This window comes from Oncorhynchus mykiss, chromosome 7, assembly GCF_057628025.1.
Source record: "Oncorhynchus mykiss isolate SJ-2025 chromosome 7, ASM5762802v1, whole genome shotgun sequence".
Lineage (NCBI taxonomy): Eukaryota > Metazoa > Chordata > Actinopteri > Salmoniformes > Salmonidae > Oncorhynchus > Oncorhynchus mykiss.
Window position 1 is genome coordinate 32,212,821 of NC_143028.1, and position 22,481 is coordinate 32,235,301.

At 40.7% G+C, this 22,481-nt stretch overlaps 1 protein-coding gene across 1 annotated transcript in view; it reads right to left on the reverse strand.

Moving 5' to 3' along the window:
• The window catches only part of LOC110527702 (protein phosphatase 1, regulatory subunit 16B), a 135,067-nt gene that overhangs the window by 52,569 nt on the left and 60,017 nt on the right, over nt 1-22,481 (reverse strand). The window lies entirely within an intron of this gene.

Below are 22,481 nucleotides of genomic sequence, written 5' to 3' on the forward strand. Positions count from 1 at the left end.
TCCCAGCAGGAGTTGTCCTTCACTCTTTTGCTAATGTCAAACCTCTAGTATATGACAATGCCAGGGGCACTCAGCCATGATTGAACCAAAATGGTACTAGGCTAGCAGGAGAAAAAGACCCAGCAGAGTCCCGACAAAACAGTGAAGACTCAGCCAAAGATATTATCCACAGGAATTGATGGACTGCACACAAAGTGCCTAAAAACAGCACAAAGGGACAAAAAATAAAGAGGTTAAAGTGTTGAGATGTGTAGCTAATAAAGGCATCAGCATGCTTCAGTTCGGCTGGCGGCTAGCCGGAACGACCGAGTGTGCTTGAATACTCCCTTACGAGACCTTCGCTTGAAAAATGATTTAAAAAAAGCGTCAATAGTACCGTTTGTCCATTTGAGACGCCATAGCCAGTATACACTTCCCCAAAAGTCAGAATTAATCTAAGATACCTCAAGAAATCTATCATTAATTTGATATTTACCGAAGATGTTTGGTATTTTTCAATAAAAATAAAAAAAAGTGCATCAAAACGAGTATCTAGTTTAACTTCTTCGGGGTACCCCCCCCCCCCTTCTTCTCAATTTCTGCCTAAAGACATACCCTAATCTAACTGCCTGTAGCTCAGGCCCAGAGGCAATGATATGCATATTCTTGGTATCATTTGAAAGGAAACAATCAGCATTTTGTGGAAATGTGAATTTAATGTAGGAGAATATAACAATAGATCTGGTAGAAGAAAATAAAAGCAAATAAACATACGTGTTTTCCATTCCATGTTTATGTAAAATAAAAAAAATTTAAACACTCACACAGTATAGCCAATGTGTACTTTACACATTTCATTACAGATGATACAGTGCCTTGCGAAAGTATTCGGCCCCCTTGAACTTTGCGACCTTTTGCCACATTTCAGGCTTCAAACATAAAGATATAAAACTGTATTTTTTCGTGAAGAATCAACAACAAGTGGGACACAATCATGAAGTGGAACGACATTTATTGAATATTTCAAACTTTTTTAACAAATCAAAAACTGAAAAATTGGGCGTGCAAAATTATTCAGCCCCCTTAAGTTAATACTTTGTAGCGCCACCTTTTGCTGCGATTACAGCTGTAAGTCGCTTGGGGTATGTCTCTATCAGTTTTGCACATCGAGAGACTGACATTTTTTCCCATTCCTCCTTGCAAAACAGCTCGAGCTCAGTGAGGTTGGATGGAGAGCATTTGTGAACAGCAGTTTTCAGTTCTTTCCACAGATTCTCAATTGGATTCAGGTCTGGACTTTGACTTGGCCATTCTAACACCTGGATATGTTTATTTTTGAACCATTCCATTGTAGATTTTGCTTTATGTTTTGGATCATTGTCTTGTTGGAAGACAAATCTCCGTCCCAGTCTCAGGTCTTTTGCAGACTCCATCAGGTTTTCAACTCGGTCGCAAAGTTCAAGGGGGCCGAATACTTTCGCAAGGCACTGTATTTTTATATATTGCAAATAAAATAAGAAAGTCTAATAATATTTCAAAACTAGCTTCAATGAAAGATTCATCTTCCTGAAGCAACTCGGTCTCGCTGTCTCCATCTATTTCCTCTATAATTTGGGTTAATTTGGGATTTAGCTTTTCCGGATTTATTCGCCATAATTGAAATATATAAAATTGTTGAAAATGCTATTGAACATGTACTGCTATGCGTAACACCCGTGGCTCCGTCAAGTAGGATTTGCAAAGGCGAATGAACCTCTTTTACGCCAGAGTTTATGACAAAGGCTGGTCTTAAAAACATACACTGCTCAAAAAAATAAAGGGAACACTTAAACAACCCAATGTAACTCCAAGTCAATCACACTTCTGTGAAATCAAACTGTCCACTTAGGAAGCAACACTGATTGACAATAAATTTCACATGCTGTTGTGCAAATGGAATAGACAACAGGTGGAAATTAGTTATTTAGCAAGACATCCCCAATAAAGGAGTGGTTCTGAAAGTGGTGACCAGACGACTTCTCAGTTCCTATGCTTCCTGGCTGATGTTTTGGTCACTTTTGAATGCTGGCGGTGCTTTCACTCTAGTGGTAGCATGAGACGGAGTCTACAACCCACACAAGTGGCTCAGGTAGTGCAGCTCATCCAGGATGGCACATCAATGCGAGCTGTGGCAAGAAGGTTTGCGGTGTCTGTCAGCGTAGGTGTCCAGAGCATGGAGGCGCTACCAGGAGACAGGCCAGTACATCAGGAGACGTGGAGGAGGCCGTAGGAGGGCAACAACCCAGCAGCAGGACCGCTACCTCCGCCTTTGTGCAAGGAGGAGCAGGAGAAGCACTGCCAGAGCCCTGCAAAACAACCTCCAGCAGGCCACAAATGTGCATGTGTCTGCTCAAACGGTCAGAAACAGACTCCATGAGGGTGGTATGAGGGCCCGACGACCACAGGTGGGGGTTGTGCTTACAGCCCAACACAGTGCAGGACGTTTGGCATTTGCCAGAGAACACCAAGATTGGCAAATTCGCCACTGGCGCCCTGTGTTCTTTACAGATGAAAGCAGGTTCACACTGAGCACGTGACAGACGTGACAGAGTCTGGAGACGCCGTGGAGAACGTTCTGCTGCCTGCAACATCCTCCAGCATGACCGGTTTGGCGGTGGGTCAGTCATGGTGTGGGGTGGCATTTCTTTGGGGGGGCCGCACAGCCCTCCAGGTGCCCGCCAGAGGTAGCCTGACTGCCATTAGGTACCGAGATGAGATCCTCAGACCCCTTGTGAGACCATATGCTGGTGCGGTCTGCCCTGGGTTCCTCCTAATGCAAGACAATGCTAGACCTCATGTGGCTGGAAAGTGTCAGCAGTTCCTGCAAGAGGAAGGCATTGATGCTATGGACTGGCCCGCCCATTCCCCAGACCTGAATCTAATTGAGCACATCTGGGACATCATCTCTCACTCCATCCACCAACCACAGACTGTCCAGGAGTTGGCGGATGCTTTAGTCCAGGTCTGGGAGGAGCTCCCTCAGGAGACCACCCGCCACCTCATCAGGAGCATGCCCAGGCGTTGTAGGGAGGTCATACAGGCACGTGGAGACCACACACACTACTGAACCTCATTTTGAATTGTTTTAAGGACATTACATCAAAGTTGGATCAGCCTGTAGTGTGGTTTTCCACTTTAATTTTGAGTGTGACTCCAAATCCAGACCTCCATGGGTTGATAAATTTGATTTCCATTGATAATTTGTGTGATTTTGTTGTCAGCACATTCAACTATGTAAAGAAAAAAGTATTTAACAATAATATTTCATTCATTCAGATCTAGGATGTGTTATTTTAGTGTTCCCTTTATTTTTTTGAGCATTGTATAACCATTACATATTGGCATTTATCTCAGCTCATTGGCTATCTTCCAAGCTAGATTTCAAGATGATCAGTGGTCATTGGGCCAAAATACAGTCAATCAACGACAGACCGGTCCTACCATTGGTGCGCAATGAGGTCATTGATTGGCGTCTTCAAAATCGGTTCGTTTCGGTCAATACGTCCCGGGAAAAGAACCATCAAGTACGGTTGTGTTAGTAACAACCAGAGGATTGCAATGAAACCAACCAGGACTGGATAAACGTTTGTTTAGTGTGTGTAATTACCACGAACGCTTTGTCCAAAGTTGAATGAGACAGAAATCACGACGCAAGCGGTTTAAAAATGTTTCGTGTTAGGCTATAAAAATGGACTTTATCAAACAAAACGGACATTCACTGTGTAGTAATACACTTGGCATTGCCACCAGAGGAAGATCTTCAATGGTAAGCAATTTATTTTATTGTTATTTCTGACTTTTGTGACGCTAATGCTTGGTTGGAAAAAGCTAGTAATACTTGTGTGTACGGGGCGCCGTCCTCAGAAAATCGCATATTTGCTTTCGCAGTACAGGCTTTTTGAAATCTGACACAGCGGCTGGATTAATAAGATGTTCATCTTTTAAACGATGTAAATACATATATATCTTACAAGAATGTTTACTATAACAAATGGTGTATTTAGAATGTTAGCTCTCTGCAGTTTCACCGGATGTTGGCCTGGTGGGACGTTAGCGTCTCACCTACCCTCAATCCCTACTGTTGACCAATCACCGACGAAGGGAAGTAGACTTCGGCTTCCGAAATTCAGCTGGCCGTTGAGAAAGACTGTGTGCCCGCACAGCCGACAAAACCCTAACCGAACTCCAAAACGTCAGTCTTTCCACATTCTGAACAAGCCAGCAATACAAACTTGTCAAAATGAACTTGTCGCGAACCCTACCGTACTTTTTTGAACAAGCGGTTGACCCCAGGGTCTCTGCAATCTCCCTCCACAAACTTAAATTATACATGCTGGTCTTTATATGGACAGATGGATAGAATCGTACTGGTGAAGGTACTTTTGTACCTCATCGGTCAATCGATGCTCGAAGTTGTCGTTCGCCATGTTTAATCCAGTTTCGGGCTGAGCCGTCAGGAAGCAGAAACTCGCCTCACCCTTCCAGTTGACCAATCACAGACTAAGGGGCGTAGACTTCAAAATGCGGCTTGCCTCCATTGAACATTTTGTGACCGAACAGCAGTCCAAAACGAACAAAAACTGTTGTAATATATGACCAAACTGTTTCAGCAGGGAAGAATGCATACACCGTAAGAGTTTCGGAATGTGTGATGTTTTTCTGCTATTAACAGGTATTACTACCCTTATTTGTTCACGGAAAAGTGTGCTGTTTGGTGTCTGGAGAGTCAGACCATCTTGACTCAATTGTTTTCAAGCCACACAGAACAATGCAGGTGATAAATGGGGGCGGACTCAGCCCCCAGAACCCTTCCCTCAACTGAACTAATCACAGCTTTCCTGAACGGAGGCCTTACATATTCCTGTTCCAGGTCTACACAACTGAAAGTGTAGAAATGCATTGCCTTGTCACTTAGAAGTCCTGAACTGCTTTCAGATTATATCATATGATAATTGTAACTATTTTATAGTTTCCTGTTGACGAATAACAAACAAGTGGTGCCCAAAATTAATTAGACGTTATCACATGACCATTCTCAACACAGACTATGCTTTCAGACAAAATTAGACGTTATCACAGACTATTTTCAATACGTACTATGCTTTAGGGGCGGCAGGTAGCATAGTGATTAGATCGTTGGGCCAGTAACCGAAAGGTTGTTGGATCGAATCCCTGAGCTGAAAAGGTAAAAATCAGTCCTTCTGAGCAAGGCAGTTAACCCAATGTTCCCTAGGCGCCGAAGACGTGGATGTCAATTAAGGCAGTTGGGTTAAATGCAGAAGACACATTTCAGTTGAAGGCATTCAGTTGAACAACTGACTAGGTATCCCCCTTTCCCTTTCAGATCAAATTAGACTTTTTCAAATATACTATTCTCGAACACCATACTATGCTTTCAGACCAAATTGTGTGTGCAGAACACGCCAGGCTTTCATACAAGCGTACTAAATGTCTATGCTGGTACTGTAGCCCCAGACCCTCTTTCTGCTATCCTGGATTACCTCTTACATTTGCCCCATCCATCAACCCAGATGCCATTAATTGTGGATTATCATATTTCTAGAATTCATTTGAGCAGAAATTAAAGGTTATTAAAATCATAAATTAAGGTCAGGATGTTATCGCCATAGTGACTTTGGTTGGACAGTACAGCAGGTGATGTAAAGGCTTTTGGATTATTATTGTTCCCTTCCTGTGTGTGTGTGTATGTGCATGTGTGCGTGGGTGTACATGTGTTTATTAAGCCGCTGGATCTGATGCACCGTACAGAATATACTGTATAACCAGCGTGGGGAGAGCTGAACAACATAGTTGACAGACAGGCTGATCTTTCCGGGTTATTTTCACATCATTATCCTCTGTTTTGGCAGCTTTGCCTGTACTGCTTTTTCAATAACGGAAACAAAACAGACCCAGGAATGGACACAACTCTGGGGTGGGTGCTGTGATGGGCTGTGAGCTGGGGGGGTGAAGGGGGATGTTCGTAGGAGGGGGATTTGGAGAGAGAGGGAGCAGGAAAATGAGATTGGGGATGATAATTTTTGCACACATTACTAATTCCCCACAGGGTATCTGTCTTTAAAACCACCAAAACTCTCCCGCAGCTCCACACACACACGATACATTAACACACACCCCTCCCTGTTTCTCACCTCAGCTTGACCCTCTCTCAGTATAGTACGCTGTAGGCCTACAGTATACACTACCTAACCTACACTTCCCAGTTTGTCAGCAGATTTTGTCTAAGGCCTCCAGGGCATTGCTGCCCTCCTCAGCATCCCCGTCCTCTGTGATTACTGTTACTGACACACTACCTCTGACCTTCCTATACCCATGCTCAGCTACGGATTAGAAATATACTAGTCTTCTTCGCACAGCCGCTGTATCTCCAACATAACATGCGGAGCACCGTGTGTCTTGCCACACAGACTAGAAAGGTGTCTTTACTGTAATCACCGAGCGGTGAATCCGAATTTTCACTTCAACTGACATCAATGCATGACCAAGTGAACATTTGACTTCAGTGGAAGTTAAGATTCACCCTTGGCTGATTAGAGATACCATTAACATATTAACCATCTGCCCCACTTAATTGCAATCCAATTTTTTTATTTTCCTAAACTGTCAGCTATAGCTTGGTCAGTGTTAGAGGTCTTAACGGATACACCTGTTCCCAAATACTCGAGACCCGATCCGGGAGCCAAGTGGGTCCTGATCCAGAATTCTAAATAATGTCACAGGTCTGGGTCAGACTTGATATGACTGTCACGGGTTTCAGGTATGTGTAATTTGAACTGACTTGACAGAAGGGCCTGTACAGATCCGTAAGCGACTGCTGCAGTAGAGAGAGAGACAGAAATGTAATTATTTATGATCTTGCTTTTCACAAGAGTGGAGCGTAGTACGTGTAGCTTGTTGTTGGCCAATCATAAGTCATCAACGCGGCAATAGGCTAAAGTCATAGAGCCTCGCTCTGTGTTTGGCAAAAGTTAGGAGATATCAATGGAAGATGTAATTAAAATGACAGAATTAAAAGTAAAAAAGGAGAAGGACTGGCTACTGTGACCACGAGCTACTTCATAGTTATTTGTAACTGTAGGATGAGAATGAGCATGCACTGCAGGCTCAATTATCCTTGCTAGCTAGCTTAAGTAGCTTCGCTTGGTTTGATGCAGTCAAGACAGGTACTAGGTAATATTATTTTATAATAAATAAGCTAGATATGGCAGCTATCAGTATACTATAGCGCGAGTCGACTTGGTTGGTTTCCGTCTCTAGTCAGTCATAGTCCATGAACTGAAGAATAGAAAACATTTCCTTTTTCAAAATGGAAGAACAGAACAGTCTTTGATTTCCCCTCTGGGACCATCTAACTGTCTGTCGTATGTAAACAATGTTTTAGGATACAGTTTATGCTCGATTTTAAACCGGTAATGATTTGAGTCCTGGATAGCTGTATTATTTTGGTCTGGCTTTTGAGAGGTTTCAGAGATGAACTGATTAACATCCTCTCTCGAGTCAGTGTGCTTGCTTTACTGCGGGAAGACATTGCTCTGTTAGCGGTTACCTTCTGGACAGCAGATCATTAATATAGTAAGCAACATCGATACAGTTATATATCGCAATATTACATCGATACTTTGACTACAAGTATCAATCTGTAAATATTGTGTGTGTGTGTGTGTGTGTGTGTATACGTACATACATACAAAAAGCTTATTTCTCTAAAATTGTGAGCACAAATCTGTTTACATACGTTTTCTATTCTTCAGTTAGTGAGCATTTCTCCTTTGCCAAGATAATTCATCTACCTGACAGGTGTGGCATTTCAAGAAGCTTATTTAACATAATGATCATTACACAGGTGCACCTTGTGCTGGGGACAATAAAAGGCCCTGTAAATTGAGCAAGTTTTGAGGGAGTGTGCAATTGGCATGCTGGCTGCAGGAATGTCCACCAGATAATTTAATGTTGAATTCTTTACCATAAGCCACCTCATTTATTATTATTTTTTAAATATTTTTTGGCAGTACATCCAACCAGCCTCACAACCGCAGACCACGTGTAACCACACCAACCCAGGACCTCTCCATCCGGCTTCATCACCTGCGGGATTATCTGAGACCAGCCACCCGGACAGCTGATGAAACTGAGGAGTATTTATATCTGTAATAAAGCCCTTTTGTGGGGAAAATCTATTTCTGGTTGGCTGGGCATGGCTTGGGGGACCTGTTAATTTAACATGGACCTGTAAAATTGACAAGGGTGTTGGATATAGCGACATTTAGGCTTCCTCGTTTCCCCATTCTGCTGGAGTTGACCTAGTATTTTATATTAAACCTACCTTAAGCATCCAGCTTTTCTATTTATAACTCACCCACCAAAATCCCAATATGCTGTTTTACATGTTGTGTTATTTGTGCTGGTCTAATTCCTAGAATGGAGAAGCAGAAGAATCTGAGCTCTCGGTTAATAATAATTGTTCATATGGTGCTCTTCAATCTCCCAGGTTTGTGGCATTGATTAATAAATCATTTAAATAGTACTTCAATTCAGATGTTTATATGTTATGTTTAAAAGGCATATGTATGCATTGTTAACCGTTTTGATTTCTTTAAAAACAACGTAACTGCTGGAGTTCAGGTGTTTGACGTGATTGGTGACTAGGTGCTTTCTTGTCATATAAATATGCGTATTCATTCATGATTATGGATACATTCTGCAATGAGTTAATCTAGCTTTGAATCTGCAACAGCACATGTCAACAAGTTAGTTATTTAATTAGTTATTTAATACAGCAGTGCATTCTGACACCATGAATTGAAATAGCTTTCACCTCGATCATATTGTTAGCAGACATTACAAGGGTTTAAATATAGACCTCCACTGGCTGAAAGGGAAGAGGATGTGGTAAAATAATTGTGTTGCTAATGGAGCTAAGCAGCAAAAACAATTTAAAAAATAAACTAGCCTAGTATTAATGGAACATTGTAAATACCTGACTGCTACTAGGATAGTATTCTGTACAAGACCAAATGCATAAATAAGACATATTAGTTCAATGAAATATGGAATAATAAATGAAAATGTTAAATATATCTTTTGTTTTGGATTAAGGAAGCTAGCTAGCTGACAGCAAAGGTGTCAGCTAGATATGACATGCAAGCTTGCAGGGATTTGTAGTCTTGCATGATGTCTACTTTGATGCTAATTAGCATTTTCAAATCTGACAAAAAAGTCACCTGATAAAAGTCCCCTTGTCCGAGAGAGATTTACACGGTTATCAAAACATCACGCCAGGGAAAGCCTACAGCCCTTGTTTGAAGTGGTTCTACAATTCCTATGGGGAAAAATGAATGGTGAAGAAAAAAACAACACTTGGAACCATTTCTGTGTTTGACCGCTAGGTTTTATGAATATTATGACATCCCCTGTGGGGCCCTATTGGCCAATATTCCACACCCCCTCGGGCCTTATTGCTTAATTACAGCTTCTAATCCCTTCAGTCTGAATCAGACAGAAATTACGTGTTAACAATGAGTGTATGAATCACTGCCTTGCTGTTCCTAGCTTTGACTCAACACATTCAACGTGCAATTACTGTACATCCACACAATACACATGCACACACAAACAAACATGACACAATGTGATACAAGACAACACTACACAATGCAACAACAAAACACAGCATCTCGAGATTGATGATCGTCTCTATGGCTCTAGTTTCTAATTTCTAGAAATTAACGTGCATACTTAAACTAATAAAAGCTCTATAATTGACAGGGAGGGAAAGTTAGAGGACTGAAAAAAGAACAGAGGATGAGAGAGATAGATTAGAGAGGAGAGTTTGAGGTGATGACGCACACTGAGGCCGATTCCTATCTGTTGGTACAAATGTTCCACACCCGTCAGCCCATGGGAGAGCAGAACAGACCACACCGTCTCTAGCAGTGAAAACAGTGGGAAAACACACAGACGCACACACACACACTTATGGGGGAGAGAAGGCACAGGGACTTTCTACAATACTCATATAAAGGAATCTCTGAGTGGGGTAGCCATGGTGATTATTGTACGGAATCTCCAAAACGTCTTCCTGGGCGTCGCTACATTCCGATAGAGTGATGAGGGGGAGGGGCTAGATGCTTCCAAAGCGATAAAAGATCAATAAACACAGAAAGTCTGACACACCCTTCCTGTTATCTTAACTAACCGCTGTGTGTGTGTGTGTGTGTGTGTGTGTGTGTGTGGGGAGCACACAGACCCGAGTGGACATTAAAGAAGGCATATCCTCTGAGTTCTGATAAATCTTTTTCTTTATAAAGTACACTACATGACCAAAAGGTATATGAACACCTGTTTGTCGAACATCTCATTCCAAAATCATGGGTATTAATAAGGAGTTGGTCCCCCATTTGCTGCTCTAACAGTCTCCACTCTTCTGGGAAGGCTTTCCACTAGATCAGTGTTTCCCAACCCTGGTCCTCCAGTACCCCGAACAGTACACATGTTTACTGTAACCCTGGAAAAGTACACCTGATTCAACTTGTCAACTAATCATCAAGCCCTCAGTGAGGTGTGGTTGTCCAGGGCTACAACAAAAATGCACACTGTTGAGGGGTACTCGAGGACCAGTGTTGAGAAACACTGCTCTAGGTGTTGGAACATGGCTGTTGAGACATGCTTCCATTCAGCCACAAGAGCATTAGTGATGCTGGGCACTGATGTTGGGTGATTATGCCTGGCTCGCAGTCGGTGTTCCAATTCCTCCCAAAAGTGTTCGATGGGGTTGAGGTCAGGGCTCTGTGCAGGTCAAGTTTTTCCACACTGATCTCGACAAACCATTTCTGTATAATTAGCATAACACTGATATAATTTACCCAATATGAGCAGCTATTAACAGACTAACTGTATGTTCACTAATCATCACATTAGGAAAACCAAGCAGAAAATGCAGTAACCTTATACAAATGACTAAGGGAATAGGAGGTAATTTGTGACAGAACTCTTCTCCCTCTCCAATAGGGCTTATTTATCATCAATTGGTGCAATCTCTCAGTCCACACTGCATTAGTCCTATTCTGGATGTAGGAGAGGTATAACATGTCAAAGGACTGTAGGTGTGTATGGTTATCTTGTTTTTTTTCTTTTTTTAACACACACCTCCTGAGGGTGAAGAATACAGTATATAAAGCCTCAGAGACACATAGGATTGTCTACGATAATAGTACTTACCACCTTTGAACAGATGTACCGTTGGGGGTACTCGACGACTGGAGTTAGGAACCACTGATGTAGACAATAGGTTCTGCGCCAGCACTAGCAATAAAAATCACCTCAGACCAGTAGGTGGCAGTTGTGTCGCTTTCTTATCATCTGAATCAGAGAGGTGCGTGGTGTTGCCTTAAATCAACGCCCGGGGAGCAGCTGTTGTTGGGAATTAATTGCTTTGCTCAGGGGCAAAACGGCAGATTTTTACCTTGTCAGCTCGGGGATTCGATCCAGCAACCTTTCGGTACATTTTTGCCAATTTATTGAAAATGAAATACAGAAATATCTTATTTATTTAAGTATCCACACCGGAGTCAATACTTTGTAGAAGCACCTTTGGGAGCGATTACAGCTGTGAGACTTTCTGGTTAAGTCTCTAAGAGCTTTCCACACCTGGATTGTGCAACATTTGCCCATTATTAAAAAAAAAAAGCTAGCTAGCTAGCTAACTATTGTGTAGCTAACGTAGCTAATGTTAGCTATGCCAAAGTAGGCATAATATACAACACACTTTTCTAGCTAGCTAGGCAACGTCAAACAATGTAGATTTTTATTATAACACATGACAATGTTGAATGTTGATTCTTGTTTTGTATAGTTCTGTAGCTAATGAGTGTAGTACTGTGGGGAAACACAGGGGAAAGCTACAGAAGCCTGTCCTACCTGTTCCATGTAGTGGTGTCTACAATTTGCGCAATTGTCTCTGAAACTTGTCACCACCATAGTCATTCATGTGGCATGTAAAAGCTAAGAACCTGATGCTGTAAATTATGTTTTGCTCAGTAAGTAAGTCCACACACTTTCCACCCTGGCAATATTTTTTTTTAAACCATTAAAATACTACTAATAAGGAAAAAGCAGGAGCTTAAGAATCACATTTTAGACCACATCCCTTTCAGAAAAGCTCTAGGCTAGTCTTTCCAATAGAGATTCTTCTAAAGTGATGCAATCTCCAGAAATCCCACAATCCCACCTGTATCAGATCAGGAGATAAAAGACTGAAACGATCTTTCCCCTTCTGTTTCATTTTAATGAGAAGCTCAGTAATATTGACAGCAACTGCAAATTCAGTGGTGGAAAAGTACCCAATTGTCATACTTGAATATAAGTAAAGGTACCTTAATAGAAAATGAATCAAGAAAAAGTGAAAATCACCAAGTAAAACACTAAGAGTAAAAGTATTTAGTTTTAAAATATACTTAAGTATCAAAAGTGAAAATATAAATAATTTCACATTCCTTATAATAAACAAGCTGGGCGGCACGATTTTCATGTTATTTGAATTTACGGATAGACAAGGGCACACTCCAACAGTCAGACATCATTTACAAACAAATAATTTGTGTATAGTAAGTCAGCCAGATCAGAGGTAGTAGACAAGACCAGGGATGTTATCTTAATATGTGCATGAATTTGACCATTTTCCAGTCCTGCTAAGCATTCGAAATGTAACAAGTACTTTTGGGTGTCAGGGAAAATGAGTAAAAATAACATTATTTTCATGAGGATTGTAGTGGAATACAAGTAGAAGTTGTTTTAAATACAAATAGTAAAGGACAGATTACCCCAAAAACGAATTAAGTATTTTTTTACTTAAGTCATTTACACAACTGAGCACATTTAATCTTAACCTCCATTTTAGAACGTAGAACCATCTTTCCAACTGTACTGCTGAACTCAAGTCATGAACCAAGTCGAATCCTAGTGAGAAATAGGCCTCTCGGAGTCAAACATATTGAATAGTTTAATAGTTTCCATGAATAATAGTCTGGGTTGTTTTAGGAACTCAATCCAATTAGCTGCATGATGTTTGGTAATTACCAGAAATTGAAACCATTAAGATAACTGAGTGTTACAGAGTGTGGCAGTATGCTGACAGTGACTGACTTGAGATAGATGCAACCTAGCTATGAAATAAGGCCACAGTGGAGCTCCCACATGAGGAGGCTATGAGCAGCAGGAGATTGAGGGAGAGAGAATAGAGAGCAGAGAGGGAGAAAGAGAGAAGGGGAAATAAGAGCAACACAGAGAGAACGAGAGCGCAATACAGAGAAAGAGGGGGGAGAGGGCGAGTGAGAGAAGGTGTTTTAATGGGTTCAAACACATGCTAATTCTGACTACAGTGTCCCTGTAGACCAGTGCAGCAGCGGCAGAGCAGAGGAGACAGGAATGAAAGGGAGCTTATGCAGTAGGTTACATCTGTCTGATGTACGTTGAACACTCCTAATAAACCGAGCTACGAATTCCAGGGTTTTTCTTTATTTTACTATTTTCTACATTGTAGAATAATAGTGAATACATCAAAACTTTCTCTCAACCAGCTTCACCTGGAATGCTTTTCCAGCAGTCTTGAAGGAGTTCCCACATATGAGCTGAGCACTTGTTGGCTGCTTTTCCTTCACTCTGCGGTCCAACTCATCCCAAACCATCTCAATTGGGTTGAGGTCAGGTGATCGTGGAGGCCAGGTCATCTGATGTAGCACTCCATAACTCTCCGTCTTGGTCAAATGGCCCTTACACTGCCTGGAGGTGCATTGGGTCATTGTCCTGTTGCAAAACAAATGATAGTCCCACTAAGTGCAAACTAGATGGGTTGGCGTATCGCTGCAGAATGCTGTTGTAGCCATGCTGGTTAAGCGTGCCTTTAATTCTAAATAAATCACCTACAGTGTCACCAGCAAAGCAGCCCCACACAATCACACCTCTACCTCCATGCTTCACGGTAGGAACCACACATGCGGAGATCTGTTCACCTACTCTGCATCTCACAAAGACACAGCGGTTGGAACCAAAAATCTCAAATTTGGACTCATCAGACCAAAGGACAGATTTCAACTGTTCTAATGTCAATTGCTCGTGTTTCTTGGCCCAAGCAAGTCTTCTTATTGGTGTCCTTAATTGGTGTAGTTTATTTGCAGCAATGACCATGAAGGTCTGATTTACGCGTGCGTGTCCTCTGAACAGTTGATGTTGAGATGCGTCTGTTACTTGAACACCGTGAAGCATTTATGTGGGCTAAAATGCCTTTGCCTGGTAACGCTAATGAACGTATCCTGTGCAGCAGAGGTAACTGGGTTTTCCTTTCGCTACGGAGCTCCAACAACACTATCAAATTAATTTAACATAAATTAGGCTACTACTCTTTCTACCGTGGGCTACATATGTTATTTTTATGTACTGCATAGACTGGAGTCCAAATGTATTAATGTCATGACACTTTCTAAATCATTAACTTATTAAAAACAAAAAACAATTTTAAGTGAGAATAGGCATTGGTCTGAAACTGAAAAAGAAAGGAAATTCACATGAGCACCACAATGCCTATTCCACCCAAGCTTTACCAATGTTTTCCAGAACACAGCTTTGACCTACTACAGTAACTACGATGGTAATGTACTTCAAACTAGAGGTCGACCAATTATGATTTTTCAAATCCGATACTGATTATTGGAGGACCAAAAAAAGCCGATACCGATTAAATCGGACGATTTTTTTAAATGTATTTGTAATAATGACAATTACAACAATACTGAATGAACACTTATTTTAACTTAATATAATATATCAATAAAAATCCATTTAGCCTCAAATAAATAATGAAACGTGTTCAATTTGGTTTAAATAATGCAAAAACAAAGTGTTGGAGAAGTAAAAGTGCAATATGTGCCATGTAAAAAAGCTAACGTTTAAGTTCCTCCCTCAGAACATGAGAACATATGAAAGTTGGTGATTCCTTTTAACATGAGACTTCAATATTCCAAGGTAAGAGGTTTTAGGTTGTTGTTAATATAGTATTTATATGACTATTTCTCTCTATACCATTTGTATAGGGGAATAACTACTCCAAGTCTCAGAGCGAGTTATTATTACACTATTAGCGCGCAGCCCGCTAACTAGCTAGCCACTTCACATTGGTTACACCAGCCATTAGGCTGATAGGCTTGAAGTCATAAAAAGCGCTGTGCTTGCAAAGAGCTGCTGGCAAAACGCATAAAAGCGCTGTTTGAATGAATGCTTACGGGCCCGATGCTGCCTACCATTGCTCAGTCAGACTGCTCTATCAAATCATAGACTTAATTATAACATAACACACAGAAATACGAGCCTTTGGTCATTAATATGGTCGAATCCGGAAACTATCATTTCGAAAACAAAACGTTTATTATTTCAGTGAAATATGGAACCGTTCGGTATTTTATCTAACGGGTGGCATCCCTAAGTCATATTAACGTAAAATTCTGGCAAATTAGTTTGCAATGAGCCAGGCTGCTCAAACTGTTAAATATACCCTGACTGCGTGCAATGAACGCAAGAGAAGTGTCACAATTTCACCTGGTTAATTTTGCCTGCAAACCTGGATTTCTTTTAGCTAAATATGCAGGTTTAAAAATATATTATTCTGTGCCTTGATTTTAAGAAAGGCCTTGGTGTTTATGGTTAGGTACAGTCATCCAACGATTGTGCTTTTGACGCAAATTAGCTTTTGTTAAATCATCCCCCAGCGTTGCATCGATTATAGCCTTCTTAGAAGAAGGCTAGAACTAGTCTTAGTGGAAGGCTAGGATGAAGTGAAGACAGGAGAGGCCCCATTGACAATTGTCTAGACATTTATGTGACAAATTGCTGCGTGTTCTGAGAACCCCTGGTAATAGCACAAGGTGTTATTTTAGGCATGTATGAGAAGTGTATGTGGTCGGGGAACCACTGAGAACAGCATAGGGTGCAACATGATATATCATACACTGCATTTGAGGAACAATGGGAAAGTAGCTCTGCTTTGAAAGTTGATCAACTTGTAAACACACTTTTGAGAAAATTGCCTTTGAATGTTTTTGGTATCTCGTGAAGAGCTCTTCAGCATCGGTCACACCCTCTTAAGCTTTAGCCCCGCCCATCTCATTTCACTCTGAGCGCACACTTGGCGCTCTTGCCGATGATTTGTTTACCTATGGATAACATGGAAACAGCCTACCCAGCTCTGCTGGCAACAATTTCATTATGCTTTTTTGCAGATGTTTACTGACACTGGCCATATTCAATGGGTGTTCACACGTCACGTAACGTCCGCTAATGAGCCAGCCAGTTAAAGTTATCTATTTAAACAACAATGAACACAGTGCCAACAATGCCCCAGTGCTGGGACCTAACCAACCAGGTTCAATGTTAGCAGGCTCTAACTAGAAAAGCAAATGGCTCTGGGATATGAATAATAATGTCAGCTAGGCAGCCAGCCAGATAACGTTAGCTAGCTAGCTAATAGTACACTTTAGCTTGAAATGAAACAACTTTGTCAAAATTGTAAACGTGTAATATCTGAAAATGTAGCTAGTTAACGCTAGACTATCATCATGCATGATGGACACGTCGCCCTGTCAGGAATGCCATACCACGGTTGACCTTAGTTTGAAGATGTAATCCAGAGACAGGTGTTTTCTCCATCTCTTTAGCTATCATACTCTAATTCCACTGATTTCAAAACTTGATCCTCCAGAAAGTGGAGCAACACTTACATGACTTTAAAAAAAAATGTTCGCCAGGATTATCAACACAGACTGACGAGCTCAAATAGACTTCTATATGGCAGACCAATCCGAACTCATCTCTCAGCATGTCCAGCCCACTCTATCTCAGCCAATCATGGCTAGTGGGAAGGTTTCTGACTTTTTGTGTGGCTTAACCAACAAGACTCGTAATTTAACAATTTTATTTGTATTTACACATGGAATACAAGTTTGTTAATAAGGCACATGAAAGTTCACATGTTCGAGAAGGCATTTCTGCCAAAGAAGTCTTGACTTGTGACATATGCCTAGTTTCCTAAATCGGGTCACAATTAACTGAACAGGGGTTTAGCCCCGGTGTGTGAGTTGTGTGGGTGTGCAAAGTACGTGTTAAGCTGATTGACATTTGGATAATAAGCTGATTGATTTAAATTTGGACGTTAGGAGATTGAAATGTGGATAATAAGAGGCTTGAAATTGAACTATTAAGTACTAAGTGAATGAGAGCTATCAGGGGACTATCTCACGTGTGACAGAGGTGAATTAATAATAATAATAATAATAATAATAATAATAATAATAATAATAATAATAATAATAATAATAATATGGACTAAGGAGTGGCTTCGTAAGAAGCATTTCAAGGTCCTGGAGTGGCCTAGCCAGTCTCCAGATCTCAACCCCATAGACAATCTTTGGAGGGAGTTGAAAGTCCGTGTTGCCCAGCAACAGCCCCAAAACATCACTGCTCTAGAAGATAACTGCATGGAGGAATGGGCCAAAATACCAGCAACAGTGTGTGAAAACCTTGTGAAGACTTACAGAAAATGTTTGCCCTCTGTCATTGCCAACAAAGGGTATATAACAAAGTATTGAGATAAACTTTTGTTATTGACCAAATACTTATTTTCCACCATAATTGGCAAATAAATTCATTAAAAATCCTACAATGTGATTTTCTGGATTTGTTTTCTAATTTTGTCTGTCATAGTTGAAGTGTACCTAAGATGAAAATTACACACCTCTCTCATCTTTTTAAGTGGGAGAACTTGCACAATTAGTGGCTGACTAAATACTTTTTTGCCCCACTGTATATGAGTGAAGTAAAAATGATTCTGTTCAGAGTGGTCCCTTTATGGATCATTTGTATGATACGGTTAAAGCATTTTACGGGACTTGACTTACCCCTAACCAACAAAAACTATAAACGCTTAGAAGGTTTCCTCCACCCTGGTAATGCATTTTGAAATAAGCCCATACCCTGTTAAATAGAACCAATGAATGTTGAACATGATTTTCTGTTAACTAAACTTAAAAAGGTATTTTATTGTACTCCCAATGGAGTTTCCGTTGATATCCCAAATTATGACGTTCTAAACCAATTTGTGAGTAGGCAAAACGGAGACTGCACCCATTTCCCTGTCGTCTCAGGTACCAGACTTATTATGGATGCTTCGTGACATCTACTGGGGACTAAGACCGTGCCAACCCAGTTAATACATATTGATCCCTCCAAAACAGGACATAAAATTCTTAAAATATACATTTCATAAATATTGAAGCAGAAAGTGAATTCAACAGAGATTGGTAATAAAAATATAGAGGAACTGTAGATGGAACAATAGATAGCCACCAGTACACACTGAACTCAAACAGGCTGTGAGAGACAGTGTGGAAATTAGGAGTAGTTAAAAACAGAATTGCATGTCAATGCAACAAAAACAACAAAAGATTACGATTACAAGAGAGTTGTTTACTTTAGAAGGTGCCCATTTGAGCTTTACAGGACACCGGATCATCTGATGTGTCTGAAGTATAATTATGTATACCCATGGGTTTATTGACTTCCTGCCCAAGATGCAGTAAACTCAATTTAAGATTAAGAATTTTAAGGACTAATTAAAAATGTAGCATAGTGAAAACTAAGTACGTTTATTTTCTTTCTCCCGGGACTGACGGAATGTCCGCTACCAAGTGTATTTTACATGTTTATCAATGATTCTGTATCTCTCCCTTTGGAAGGCTTCCTGTGCCTTGGGAGAGCATTTAAAAAGTGCCCAGATCCAGCTGTTAAGGGACCTCCCAAATTAAGCAAGGCCTGGCCATTTTGTTTGTTTGTGTTTACCCCACACTCAACCCACCTATTAATTAATATTTGTTAATGGTTAATACTCTGTTTGATTTAGAAGTGTGGGGTCATTTATTTGGTTTTAGAGGGGTTTTCACAGGTTAGAAAGGATGCTGTACACAAATGAAAATTTCTATTGTCAGAGTTTTGGTTGCACACAAATTCTCTTGATTTGAATTGTTTTACTGAAAAACTCAATGTAAACCTGACACACAAAATGTTTTGAAATGTTTGAAATATCTTTAAAAAACATTATTTAAAAATAACTCACTTAAAACTCACCTGATGAGGTCTGATCACCCTCATGAGGAAGACAGGATTTTTTTTATGCGCCATGTAAAAATAAATAATTAAGAAGTGTATAATTTATCAATAGTCCTGTGTGAGATTCGGACCACGAGAAGGGCAGAGAGAGAACTGTCTAGTCTATTTTACAATTACCTTATGGGATACAACTATTTCCTTATGGATAATTTGATTTGATTTATTCTAAAAATATATATTTTGTATTTAAACAGGCAGTGTTTTTTAAATTTTATTTTTACATTATTTATCAGGTAAGTTGACTGAAAACACGTTCTCATTTGCAGCAACGACCTGGGAAATAGTTACAGGGGAGAGGAGGGGAATGAATGAGCCAATTGTACACTGCGGATTATTAGGTGACCGGGGTTAACCGGGGTTAACACCCCTACTCTTACAATAAGTGCCATGGGATGTTTAATTACCTCAGAGAGTCAGGACACCCGTTTAACATCCCATCCGAAAGACGGCACCCTACACAGTGCAGTGTCCCCAATCATTGCCCTGGGGCATTGGGATATTTTTTTAGACCAGAGGAAAGTGTGCCTCCTACTGGCCCCCCAACACCACTTCCAGCAGCATCTGGTCTCCCATCCAGGAACTGACCAGGTCCAACCCTGCTTAGCTTCAGAAGCAAGCCAGCAGTGGTATGCAGGGTGGTATGCTGCTAGTATGCATGAATAACGATGTGATGTGTCCAAAGGGGGAATTACCGGTCCCATGGCGCCCTTTGGTAAATAGGAAAATAGTTTTTCTTCACATGCCTGCCTGTACATCATTTTACAAAAAATATATATTTTGGTAATGGACAACAGTAACATGCTGACCAATGGCACACGTGCGTGCGCCATTGCGTTCAAGTTGATTTTGTTCACCCACACCAGACACGATTAAGGACACGCAGGTTGAAATATCAAAACAAACTCTGAACCAATTATATTAATTTTGGGACAGGTCAAAAAGCATTAAACATTTACGCCAATTTAGCTAGCTAGCTTGCTGTTGCTAGTTAATATGTCCTGGGAAATAAACATTGGGTTGTTATTTTACCTGAAATACACAAGGTCCTCTACTCCGACAATTAATCCACAGATAAAACTGTAAGCCAAATTTGTTTCTCGTCATCTCTCCTCCTTCCTGGATTCTTTTCCTTCTTTGGACTTTATATGGCGGTTAGCAACCAACTTTACGGTGCATTACCAAAAAGATGAAGTCAGTGTGGACCTCAGTTCATCTTTAAAATCACCCACGTGGGTATATGCTCCTAAAAACCAATGAGGAGATGTGAGAGGCAGGACTTGCAGCGAGTTGAGTGTCACAAGTAGAACCAAGTTATATTTTAGCACCTGGCCACGCAGGCGCAGTGATTGAATAACATGTATGTGTACATTTATTTTGTGATGCGAGGGGTGTGGTCAGTATGTTACTTCAAATGGACTGAAGTTTTCCCCACCTTGAGTGATAGATGTGTATTGCTGTTGTTTTGTTTTCTTTGTTTTGGTCTTGCTTCAATAACAAATCTCACCAGATTAGGTCTGCTGGATGGTCGGCATTTCTCCCTAAGGATTAGCCTTCTGACTCCATGACTTGTATCGCCACAGTGAGATAGCCAAGATGATAGGTGAGGGGGGTTCAACTGTGTTGTCATATGAAAATAAATAAATATCCCCCTCTCCCTCCCTCCAAAGGTGACCTACCACCTATGCATGGCAGATATTTCGGTCGAGAACAGAGTGTGAACCTCAACAACCCCTCTAACCGGCTGTAAATGTCAACATTGGCTATAATAGCTGTAAAGGACAGTGGTGGCTCAGGTGAGAGACATCAAGGGCCATCCACTTTGAACATGTGCCATTAAAAGGAGCAACTGAAACACTATCTGAAGAACATGAAGAAATGCCAGGGAAGGCAGAATGAGTGCCGTGAAGGGGGGGGGGGGGGGGGGGGGGGATCAACAGTGCCCGTAATCAACATAAAGCACTAAGGACTATAATTCTACATTTGGGTTAGATCATTTATCAAGAGTTATAATTATGATTCGGAAAGGCAAGGCTTCTAGAGACAGAGCTGTGCCCTAAAAATGTGAGGAGAGACACTAGATTGTAGCTTGGGCTAACCTTGCCCCAATCTAATTCTTAGCAAGGTTGGTGTGAAACTGTAATAACATGTATTCTCTCTCCCTCTTCCCTGTGAAATGTTATTAACATACTGTAAGGTGATGTGCCTCTGGCTGATAACATGATAGCTGCTGAAATCTTTTCTACTCCTCCAGAGGATGGTGAAAGGAATAAGCTGCCAACTCTGGATGACCCCGCATTTCCCCCTGTAGATACGGAGAATGAGTAATGATAAAAATTAAAAAAATAAACCTTCAAACAAGCTGGGGGTAAGGTCATCTAAACCCTTAATCCGTTTACATTATGTGGAACACTGAGCTGATGAGCAAGCACCAAAACAAAATTGTTAAACAACTGGTTTTATATTTTGGCTAGGTTGATGTCCCATGGACAGTTAGTGAAAAACATAAGTCAATCCAACCCGATTGTGGTGAGAGATATGGAAACAATGACTAACATTGAGATTTTATCACCTCTGAATCTATAGACCGTTATGTATGGGTGTGCATTTTTGATACTCACTCCCATTAAGAATCCTTTATTATGATTCTAGTATTACCATACTAATTGGATTGTACAACCCAGAATGAAGGGATTGAAATGATGAAATGTCTGTCTTTTTTTCCAGTGTTGATTTCCCTTATTTTAATAGGAGTATAGAATGTGTTGATATTGAAACTAAAATCTAAATGACTACATTAAAAATTTAATGATTATCACATTAGTGATACGAGGACGGAATGTGAGGGAAATGTTAATGTTTGTGCTTTTCTTATAACTAATTTCTGTGTTCTATTCATGTGCTGTTCTATAAAACAATTTCTGTGTTCATGCAAGTGGCTGACTGTACAAATCCTCACTATCAGTAGCAGCAATTTGGCAGTACTCCCAGACCTTGTTTTGAGAACGAAATATGTGTCAGTTAAGGTCTCAGCTTAGAGAGAAGAAGCCTTGTGAGGTATTGGTCTGTCACATGTTATGAACCAGTATTGGTCTGTCACACGAATGAAACAAAAGGTAATGATTAATGAATTATGCTAAAACATGCAAATATAGCTGTATAGAAGATAACTGCTGGGTCTGCCCAGTCATTCACTATGGTGCATTAAGTTTGTTGGAACCTCTCCAGCGCGCTGACAA